This window comes from Fukomys damarensis, unplaced genomic scaffold, assembly GCF_012274545.1.
Source record: "Fukomys damarensis isolate Sample0158 unplaced genomic scaffold, DMR_v1.0_HiC HiC_scaffold_27, whole genome shotgun sequence".
In the NCBI taxonomy this organism is placed as follows: Eukaryota; Metazoa; Chordata; class Mammalia; order Rodentia; family Bathyergidae; genus Fukomys; species Fukomys damarensis.
Window position 1 is genome coordinate 6,755,556 of NW_022900939.1, and position 10,166 is coordinate 6,765,721.

At 44.2% G+C, this 10,166-nt stretch overlaps 1 long non-coding RNA gene across 1 annotated transcript in view; it reads right to left on the bottom strand.

Annotated features, from left to right (window-relative positions):
* Positions 1 to 220: 220 nt before the first annotated feature.
* The window catches only part of LOC104854126, a 16,377-nt gene continuing 6,431 nt past the window's right edge, over positions 221 to 10,166 (bottom strand). Inside the window, exon 3 of the long non-coding RNA XR_777976.2 lies at positions 221 to 467. This is a non-coding gene — a long non-coding RNA (uncharacterized LOC104854126). The remainder of the gene's footprint in view (positions 468 to 10,166) is intronic.

Here is a 10,166-nt window from a genome sequence, read left to right on the forward strand (position 1 = left end):
GAAAAAATGGATTGGTTAACATCAGGTTACTTTACTTTTTTCTTTTTTTTTGGTGAGAGTTAAGGGAGAGGGATCTTATTGTTACTTGGACAGGTAAACCAGAATCTCCTGTTACAGGAAAAACTGGTCTAGTTTGACATCTATCTACTTCCTTAACGCTGCTGTTTATGCAGCATTTAACAAGGCCAATGAGCACAGCCAGGAGATAAAAGAGCGAGTTTATTATTTGCAGCAGGGAAGGGGGTCACAGTATAACTCCAAGGCAGGGACTCAGTTTTGTGGGCTTTCCTGCACTTGCCGAGTTCCAGATCAGGCTCCTTTATATATTTTGCAGGCTACAAGAGGGTGGAGAATTTAGCATTATAATGAGATTATAATGAATAGTGTCTGCAGTCACTTAGGAGTGGGACTGTGTGGTTTTGGCTGGTCTGAACTGGGTTTTTGAAGTTTCCTCTGGAAGGCCTTATCTGAAACAGAAAAACAACATTGAAGGGATGTTGGCAGTCAGTTAAAAGAGGCAGCTTCTTCCCCTGAGAGCTAAAAGTTCCTGTTCAGTAGCTGACAACTCCGTATTGGTTTGGTCTGGCTTGTTGAGGCTTAGTGGAGAAGATGAGTCCCAAACAATGGGCTTCTCACATGACAGTACAACTGGGACCGTGGGACCATCCCCTGCAGTAAGGTCTACTATGTGGGTACAGAGAGGAGAAAGACAAAAACCTCTGGAAAATTCGGAAGCCCCAAAGCAGAGTGCATGGGTGCCAGACAGCCTTCATGACCTACAGTAACTTTCTTTGCTCGGAGCCTACTGAAACTTCACACGTAATCCAATTATAAGAGTCAGTTATGGGAAGGGACGTGCGCAGTACACACAGCTCTGACCTGACTCAGCACCCTGTCAATCGCATTTTCAGTCAAGCTCTGGAAACCCAATGGGAGGTACCCTATTTCTGGAGCAACATTTTAAATTCTTATTTATTGATTTATTATGTGACAAGATCTTGCTATGTAGTACAGGCTGGCCTCAATCTCTTGGAGATCCTCCCTGCCTCAGCCTCCTGCGTGCTGGGATTATAGGCCTGTACCACCACACCCAGCTATCATTTTGATATAGAGGGAATAAGTGTAATTCCCAACCCATTAGGTGTCAGGCACACTGAGCTTGTGTTCCTCAAAATCGAAGAATGAATTCTGAGGGGCGACGGAGGTTAAGAGTAGGAAAATTTTATCGAGAGGTAGAGAGATATCTCCTGAGAGTCAGGAGGGGACCCGAAAGTTGGGTGCCAATGAGCCCACTTCTCCAAGGAAGTTTTCTAGAGCAAAATCGGGTACAACATGGGGCAAAACTACATTCAATCAATAAGATTACAAGCATAGCTAGTTAGGTGATATTGCCCTGATGGGTAAGCAGGTCATGTCATAAGTGGAAAGATCAAGATCAAGGACAGCCACCCTTTTAGGAAGAGATGGATTAGGAGGTCCTGGTCACCTACCTGGGTGACTGATGTGTATCCCAACTTGATTGGACCAGGTAATACCGATTATAATAGATTGCTTATCCCCAGAGGTATGTGAGCCCGGTCATTGTGTCTTTATTTTGAGGCCTGGTCTTCAGCAGATGCGCCTCGAGCCACAGTTGTAAACTGTTCTCATCCTCTGCACTGACACCCCTCGGGCCTAGCCCTGTCTGACTGTCTATAATACTTCTACCTAACTTAGCTCTCTATGAATTTTAAATTCTTACACCCGACACATTCAGTGCTCCCATTGTCCTTTCCAACAACATGAGCCAATCTCTCTCTGAGCCTACCCTCAAGCTTTGCTGTTTCTTTCCTTACCGTGGTGTGCAGTGCCCAGTTATTTGTTTGTTGTGCATAAGAGCCTAGAAACCTGTCCAGAACTGCATGACCCATGATAGCACTTCCGTAATTTTTAACACATTTAATTTTAGATGAGTTGACACTATGTTTGGGATGTGCTTAAGAGTACTTGCCCAGCGATTTTTTTTTTAGTCAGTAGATAAGACAAGATAAGCAACATGTTGATAATTGTTGAAGTTGGGCATAGCTATGTAATAGGGGTTCATTATAAAAGTTTCCTAAATTTTGTGTACATTTGAGTCTCCCTAATGAAAAGGCAACACATTTGCAGTACCTGTGAGCTCTCATGTGCTAAATGCACAAAAGTTCTGCACTTATTAGCCCTTGCTGGGCTTTGGGGACAGGAGAGAGCCTTTACCGGGAAGCCCCAGGGCATGCCCCTGCTACCCAGAGTGAGCTCAGCTTGGGAAAGGCACTGCAAAATAGAACTTTAAAAGTTAGAGATTTTTTTCTTTTGGAAATAAGCAACTTCTCCAAACTTCCCGCTGCTGAGCACGTTAGTCAACACGCTCTTGTCTCCTCAGCACCCAAATGGCAGAATATGTATCCAATGCTCGCCCCAGGAGGCCAGGGGCCTGGTTTCTTTTCCACAAGAAAGAGGAGGATGAGCTGAAGGTGACCGAAGTCATAAAGCAAGTGTGGAGATCTGCATCGTCTCTGTGTGCTTCCTCTCCTCTCTGCTCCTTACAGTAAAAGAGCCCACCTGTAAATGGCAAGATGGTGATTTGAAACAAGTGGGTCCCTCTATGTATCGCCTCAGAGATAGCTTTGAATGAATCCTTTTTCCTTTTTACCCAAATATATGGCCTCCTCTGTTTTGGTTGGTGGGCAGATGAACCTGTGCATTTGAACCTAAGTGGCCGGTAACATGCACAGGCCTGCCCTCTTCCACCAGGGCCTTGCTCTGGGATATCACGCTGGTCTTCTTCCTTCCGGGGGTGTGACTTCCTGCTTCCTAGTTATGGCAGGATCTCCCATGGAGGATGGCATCTGGGAACCTTATTACCTTTGGGAAAGGAAAGGCCGACAGGGACAAAGCTGGTCTCCTGAAACCTTCCCTACAGAGTTTCCTGCCTGGGCCACACTTGGGAGGTTTGAGGGTCCAGTCTCTTGCTACCGCAAAGAGGAACCCTACCATTTGTGTCACTCCCTTGGATCAAGGTGGTAATATGGCAGATAGGTAAGTGAATTAGGTATCTTGTAGGCAGTTAGGCAGGGCAGCCCTCAAGGAGTCAGCCCTCAAGGAGCCAACAGAGCAAGGAGCCAACATGGAGGGCAATCAAGACACATTCACTTAAGGCCAGAACTGTAGAAGGAGAGAAACTGCTATACCCTTGTGCTTCCCCTGGGGATAAATAGTAGTGATTTGATATTCTAAATAAATATCAGTCACTGGGTGGGGAGCCAAGGTCTTACCCCAGCCTTTCCAGGAAATATCCCTGACCCCCACCCTTACTGAAAATCCTTGTACACTTGTCGTGTGACTTGCTCCCCCATTTGACCCCGATTTAATCAATGTTACCTGGGTGACTGTACTTGTAATCTTATTGGTTGGTCATGGTTTTGCCCCACCTTACGTGCACCTTGTAATTTTCCATTGGGTCTTATAGTTTTGTCCCACTTTGTACCCACCTTACCACATGGCTTGGCTGTATAAAACATCTTTGAGAAGTGGGGTGGGCAGGCAACCCACTGTCCGGTCCCCCTTCTGTCTCTTAGACAGAAACTTTCTTTCCCTCAATAAAACTTTCCTACTCTTAACCTCTGTTGTTCCTAGAATTCATTCTTCGATTTTAGAGAACACGATATCTAACAAGTTTGGGAGTTACATCTCTTCCCCCTATATCAATAACAGGCCAGTACAGCAAATTTCCTAGGTTTAATCCTATTCCTTACGGGGGAAAGGGGAGGTGGTGATGCCTCTTTGGGGTCCAAGCCCTCAGGAACTGTCTACTCTATGTACACCATTCTCTTTTGAGTCTCATTTGTTTAATCCGCAAACCATTAAAGTTTTAGGTCTTGCCAAGAGTAATTGTCCAGTGTGTGGGGTTAGTGTGAGGTGGGGGCCAAAGATGATCAATGGTCAGAGATGGGTGGTAAAGAACCAGGAAGTAGGTCACCTGATGGGCGGGTTCCCATCTTTTAAGGATGTTGGCAAGAGGCCATTTTCCAGACGTTGTGAACACAACTAAGCTCCCAGGTGCAGAGGGTACCACATCTGTGCCTGTGGGGCCTCAGAGCTCCTGGGAACAGCAGGTGGCAGCTGTCACCTCTGAGTTCACCAGGACTCTTGTGCCTACGTGGTGAGTACCATCGTCTGCCAACATTTGTTCTCCCCTTCGCCCAAAATGATTGGGTTGCAATTAACATCACGTTGCTCAGCCAGATTGTATTTCCCAGCCACTCTTGTGGGCAGATGGCGCCCTGTGACATAGGAGATGTGGAAGGGTTGTGTCTCAGGTTAGGTGGCTATAACAAAAATACCACACTGGGTGGTTTGAACAACAAGCATCATTGTTCACAGTTCTACAGACTATGAAGTCCAAGGACACAGTGATGGCTTCTCCAGTGTCTGGTGCTGCTAGATTGAAGAAAGATGCCTTCTCTTTGTATCCTCACACAGCAGAGCAAAGGAAGGGAGGGAAGACTGCCTGACCTCATGCATCTCATAAGGGCACCAATCCCATCATGAGTACCCTACCCTCATGACATAATTATTTAACAAAGGTCAAATAGCTTCCAACAGTCAATGGCCAGTGTCTGTTTGTAGACCGAATAGAAGTCTGGCCATAGGAATGCCTGAAAATCAGGATCAGTTTAAAAACTTTAGTAACTGTTGGCTCTGGAAAATTATAAGGCTTCTCATACATCCCATATGTAATTAAAAATACAAAGCAATACTAAGAGTAGACCTATTGTGCATATAGTCTTTCAAAATAACTCAACATTGCTATTACAGTAGAATTGTAAACTAATGCCTACAGCTGCATTTCAATAAAACTTTATTTATAAAAATAAGCAGCGGGCCATATTGGTTCACTGAGTATAATTTGGTGATTCCTGATTTAGTCTATATTATCATTCATCCTCACTGACATTACCTATATTTTGTAAGTCAATGTGTCCACCTAAAACTATTAACTTACCCATTCTCTTGCCACTTGAGACCACATTTAATTCAGTAGCTTTTTGCCAGTGAATATTAAAATAACATTTTCTGGGAAAGTTTTTGCTTTCTCAGTATAGGTAAAGTCTTTGTTACTTCTATTTCTCATTTTTCTGCCTATAACACAGAACTGAGGTCTGCAAGAGCACTGATCATCTTGTGAAATAAAAGATATGAAGAGGAAAGCGAAGAACTACAGAGCAGAAGCACAGAGATATCTTGTGTGCTTAGAGTTTGTCTAACCTGACATCCCATGGGTGGCCTACATATTATTGTAGGAGACGAATACCACCCCGCCCTCAGCATAGGCCACTGTAGAATGGTATTATGTTGTTCATAGCCAAACACAGTCCTAATGAAAATGATACTCTACTGGGCAATTCAGTGCTATTACAACTCCTAAGGTTCTAGAAAGGCTCAGATTGAGCCTTGTGAGGCCTGGGTAATGGAAAAATCCAGTTAACAGGGAATGGATCAGAGCCAAAGAGCTCGGGCAGAGAATCCCAAGGGTGGGGTCCATTTTCTTCATCTGGCTTCTGTTAAGTGTTTAGCTTTGGAGGTGCAGATCTTGGTCTTTTTGAGATCTACAGTAGCAAAGGGTGTTGTGGTCTAAAGTTCTTGTAGTACACACCCGATTTATCTGCGTGCGGGTATGGTGTTCCCCGAGATTAGCCGCTAAGCCATGGAGAGTAGCTGGGGCAGTCCACCTGGCCAGTGGTACTGAACCACAGCGTTGCAGCACCTCATCCCCGGTGTTCAGGTACAACATGCCAGTCCTCACAACACCCCGGGGGTAAGAGTCCATCTTCATCATCCCCAGTTTACAGATGAGGACCCTGATAACCAGACGTGGCCTAAGGCCAACCATGAGGAGATCAGAGGATGGGTTTGAACCCTGGCCAGTTTGACTCCTGGGCTGAAATCAGTTCTGTTGCACGAGCTCAGCTCACCCCTCCCCCGAGTTTTCAGTTGGCCTCCCTGGTCCCCAGATGCCGTGGCTCCCATGTGCTTTTGTCCCTCAAAGAGCTACTTATTAGAGGCTTGGTCCCTGGTATGTGGGGGGCGTGGTAGGACCTCACGCGAGCTCTTTGGGTCAGACATCTGAGAGAAGGCGAACATGCAAATGCTCTGGAGATCTGGGCTGATATTTAGCACAGTATCATTTTTGCCTTATTTATTCTACGGGGCAGAGGGACTTCCTAAGCCAGTCCAGAGTCACAGTGAGAGGAGAGGACAAAGTTACAGGGCGAAGTTACAGTGTGGATACAAGAAGGCCAGTAATTGGACTCATTTGTGCAGTCTGATCTAATGGTGCATTATAGTGGAACTAACTAGTTACTTCTGTCTCGCCAACCAGTTTCTATCTAGTTCACCACTGCATCTATGGGGCCTAGCACATGGCCAGTGTTCTTGAAAGGTTTGGTGACAGGATCCAGAGCTGAGCTGTGGAACTGTCCCTGGAATGCTGGGGAGCCAACTCCTGATGACCTCTACCCCCAGAGACACTCCAGTCTATGTAAGAACCATCCTAAGTCAGCATACGCTTAAGTTTCAGCCTTGCAGCTCAGCCAGATTCTTGTATTTAACCTGATGTATCTCTCAGCTTTGCATTACTATAATGAAACACCCAAGGTGACTAACTTTATGAAGTGAAAAGGTTTCTTTAGCTTACTCTTTAGGAGGTTCAAGTGCACAGCACCTGTATCAGCTCAGTGTGGTGAGGACCTCAGTGGTGAATGGCAGATGACAATAGAGGGAGTGGTCACATCTAGAACAGGCACAGGAAGGGGACGAGTGGGCTGGGATGCCTACTTTCACAATAACCCTCTGGGGAGAGCTCAAAGGCCCCTTGTGAACTACCTCACATTCCCAGTGACCTTCCTTTCTACTGGGGACCACTTCCCAAATGTCACGACCCACACAGCATAGGGTTTGAAGCCGGGCAGAGCAGTGGGAGATGAAGAAAACTGAAAAACCACAAGAACGAAGGACACAAGAGTATGCTTGAAAGCTGAGGCCAGGTGGAGCCACAGCCTGTCAGGAGCTAATGGCCACCTGGAGTCCAGAGTGCTCTTTATTTAGTTATTTATTTTTGGTACAGGGGATCAAACCACCGGCTGTTGCACTTGCAAGGCAGGCTGAAGAACCACTGAGCTAAATCCCTGGCCCCCGGGGCACTCTTTATTCATAGTGTAAGACAAACAGGAAGAGAACGCAGGGTAACTAGTGCTTCACCGCCTACGTGGCCTGGGCTGAACATAGTATGATTGTCTCCAGATCCGGCCATGCACAGAAAGAGAACAAAGAAGAAAGATACATAATGTAACTGTCTCCTCGGGCTGTACCATCCGGTGTTGACAATGTTAGTCAAGCAGACAGTCTATGGAGGAGAACCGGAGTAGGGAGGAGGAGAAGGCCCGTGTTCAAGCTCAGCCCAAAGCACCCAAGGGCTCCTGACAATGTCACCCTGGCACCCAGTCTTTAATCACAGTGGACCTTGGGGACACAAAACATTGGAACCATGGCCCTTGAGTGTGGGCCTTTGGAAGGTCAGATAGTTGAAGGCCTATTTTGGTGTCATTTTAGACATGTCTAAAATTGTCAAATGCCAACGATTCTGCGATCAATAAAGGACATCACACTAAACCAATGTGACTAGACCTGGAGTATAAGTAAATAGGGCCATTTTGATTTACTGTATTTAATCTTTGAGCTTTCATTTTCAAACATAGGTAAGTATTTTATTGATTTATTTATTTTATTTTTTGTATCGGGGATCAAACTCGGGTCCTTGTACTTGCGAGGGATGCGGTGGAAACTTTGAGCTAAATCCCCAGCCAGGTAAGTATTTTAGAAGTCACTAGAGCTGGAAAAAAAAATCCCATTTTGTAAACTGTTGAAATTATTTCAATCAGTTGGTGAATACATGTATATTTATTATTCCAGGGTAAAGTGGTACAATAATTAATGATAATTGAAAGCTGTTAATTTTATGTGAAAAGTTATTGTTATAGTTCAAATATGTAAATCAGTAGGAAAATAGACATAGTTCATACGAATATTAAGAGAGAGTGTGTTAGCTAGATAACTTTAGGAAGAACATTTTATTCTTTTAGAGCCAACAAATCTTTATATAAATTTAAATAAGAATGCTCGGCAGGATAATAGAGATTCAATTGTCGTTTATAATTCCACCTTTTATAGAATTGTTTGTGAGAATAGCATTTTTATCATTAAACAAAATAATTTAATTCCACTTAGACCATTAATCTCTCAAGAAAGTGTCTATTTGGGAGTCATTCATATTTTGCGGTATCAATTAAAAGAAAAATTTCTGTTTTGTCACCCTAACATTTTATAAGGAAGAAAAATTCTGATATTAAAATAGAATAACATGCATGATAAGTCAACTTCCTTTCAGACTGATAAAGTACATAAAAATATGAAATAAAAATAAAAGAGGTTAAAAAAGCAAAGCAAATGCAAATATCTTGCTCTTCTAATAATCTAATTGCAAATGGGGCTGTACAGTATAACAGCAGTACATCCCGAGGTGGATCAAGAACCACGATGAGTTGCTGCCTGTCTCGCAAGTGCAAGACCCCAAGTTTGATCCCTGGAACCAGAAAACCAAAACCAAACAAACAAACAAAACTATGATGAGTGTTAAATGCAAACATTTATTACAATAAAGGACACATTACCATTAATCACCTTCAGAATACCGTCTCTCTTCAAACTCACCCCGCTGTTCTTGTCACTTTGGGAAGAAGTTCTGGAGTCCTCTTGTTAGGGCTGGGGTCTAGGTGTCCCCCCAAAGCCTCCTGTGCTCATAGGCTGGATCTACAGTGTGCGAAGCTGGGATTGACTCGTGGTGCAATGCTAGGCTCAAGGGCACTAGGATTAAGGGTGTGAGTGCTTCCTGCCCTAAGTAGTTGAATAAAATAAAACGCAGGTAGGCTCTGTTAAAACCTCTTGCTACTTTTGCTGCATCTCGTTTCTCCTCTGCCATGCTCATTTGCCATCCCTGCCTCAGAGCCAGCTGGTTATGGACTGAAACCTCCATGATCTGTAGCCAGATAAACCTTAACTTTCCCCCTTAACTTTGGGTGTCGGGTATTTTGTCTCAGCCATGAGAGAAAAGTAACTAACACACCTCTTTTGTGAGAGTCTTTAGTTGCCCTGTCCTGGCTGCCTCAATGTCCTGAATCAGTTCAAAACATTTCCCTTTCACGGTCACTTTGACTTTGGGAGGAGCCAGAAGTCACCCAGCGCCATAGCCAGTGACTAAGGCAGATGAAGAGACCATCGTGGTTTTAGGAGCCAGTCTTTCCACTGGGTAGCCTTCAGCAGCAACATTCACTGTATTATTATTAGTTTTTAATACCGGGACTTGAACTTGGAACCTTGAGCCTGCAAGTGGTGGCACCATTGCCTCTCCGGCCCTATTCGCTGTATTTTTTGATCACATCCCCTAAAGACACAAAAGAGGATTTCTAGCACTGCTTCAGAAAGTGGCAAGAATGATTAGGTAAGTATGTTAGAAGAGGGAAGAAGTATTTTGAGGGGATTCATGGCCACGTATCTTTTACTGTAATAAGTTAAAAAAAATTTAAACATTCACCACATAGTGTGATCACGCCTCATAATTCTCAGAGCAATGCAATCTCTAATGGTACAAAAAAGTAGCATCCCTGTGCTTCTTGTCAAACTTCTTTACACGTGGCTTTATTGAGGTGTATATTACGTACAGAGAAATGTAACATTCTTAGGCGTACAGTTCTATGACTTCTGACAAATGTCTTCAGCTGAGTGACCCCATGACAATCAAGGTAGAGGACAGCTCCTCTGTCATTAGTGAAATGATGCCTGTCCATATAGTTTGGCCTCATGTTAGCATAAGGCTGTGAAGATCCACCTGGTGAGTTGCATGTATCAGTTGTCTGTTCCTTTTGTCACGTACCACAATTTCTTAATCAAGTCACCAGTTAATGGACTGCTAGAACCTAACACCACTGGGTGGTGTAAATGACATACATTTATTTCTCAAAGCTCTGAAGACTGGGAATTCCTAGGTTAAGGTGACGGCAAGGTAGGCTTCATTCTTTTTTTTTTTTTTTTTT